Consider the following 1,197-nt stretch of genomic DNA (forward strand, 5'->3'; position numbering starts at 1 on the left):
TCCTGCATCCAGGCCCAGCTCTGCCAGCAGCTGAGTACCCCTGAACAAGCTCCCCCACCTCTTCGGGCCTCACTTTCCCCGTCTATGAAAGAAAGGGAGTCTGGCTTCCATAGCTGCCCCAGCTGATACGCAAGGTGCCAGCGTGTCCTCAGTCCTGTCACGAGAAACCTTTCCCCTAGAATCCCAGGAGGAGCTTGAAATCCTGTCTGGGATCCCGACGGCCCAGGTGCTGACCCTGCCTCGGGTTGTGTCTGCTGAGAAGTCTGATTTCTGCTTATCTCTCCCCATTTATTTCTTCCCATAAAGTGGGCTGATGCGCTGGAACGTCAATGCAGCCAGTGATGTGTTTGATGAGAATGTATTGAGTAAAGCTGCCCAGAATCCAAGTGTGTGTCATCTGAACTCTTGAATCATGGATGGAAGGTATGTCCTCTGTTGATGTCTCGCAGCCTGAGCTGACAATCTGTAAGAAGGTTTTGTTATCTTCATGTTACAGATGGTGAACCGAAACTTACAGAGCTCAAGTCACTTGACCAGGCTCCACCCCTACAAGAGGCAGCATGCAAACTAAAACCCAGGCGGCCTTTTCCAAAGCTTGTGCTCTGCTCCACTGCGGGAAGGAACCCTTCGGGGAACTGAAGCAGCACTGAACAAAGGCCATTTTTAAGAAGCGACAGCAGAAACCTAAGGCGGGGTCCCCGGCTCAACAAGGATCTCATGTTTTGTGGGTCAGAGATTCTTGTGTCGTGTCTGGGTGAGGTCAAAAACCATGCAGAGACTTTCACTTCCTGTTCTGTGGCAGACAAGACATCTGAAAAGCTCTCCTGCAGCAACACTTCTAGATGCCAAGTAAATCACAGCAAATGCACTTTTAAATGTGTTACTAAGATCATAAAAATGAAGGAAAATGCCCAAGCATATCCCCAACCCCTCACCCCACAACCACCACCACCACAATAAACAAGTTGCTGACAGCGGATTGGCAAGCGAGTGTAGAACCTTAGGCTGCGTCGGCATCAAATAGTAATAACCAAGCAAAAGGGAGCAAGACCAGGCCTGGGGGCTGTGCCATTGAGAGGTAACTGCGTGCTGGCAGTCCTCACAGCCCTCGTTCGCTCTCGGCGCCTCCTCTACCTGGGCTCCCACCCTGGCTGTGCTTGAGGAGCCCTTCAGCCCACCGCTGCACTGTGGGAGCCC

The 1,197-nt window shown here is 52.0% G+C and overlaps 1 long non-coding RNA gene across 1 annotated transcript; it reads left to right on the forward strand.

Annotated features, from left to right (window-relative positions):
- Window positions 1-299: 299 nt before the first annotated feature.
- Window positions 300-977, forward strand: LOC134810256 (uncharacterized). Its single transcript, XR_010157875.1, has 2 exons — window positions 300-423; window positions 497-977. It is a non-coding gene; the product is annotated as an uncharacterized LOC134810256 (long non-coding RNA).
- Window positions 978-1,197: the final 220 nt, after the last annotated feature.

This window comes from Pan troglodytes, chromosome 5 (genome assembly GCF_028858775.2).
Source record: "Pan troglodytes isolate AG18354 chromosome 5, NHGRI_mPanTro3-v2.0_pri, whole genome shotgun sequence".
NCBI classification, from domain to species: Eukaryota; Metazoa; Chordata; class Mammalia; order Primates; family Hominidae; genus Pan; species Pan troglodytes.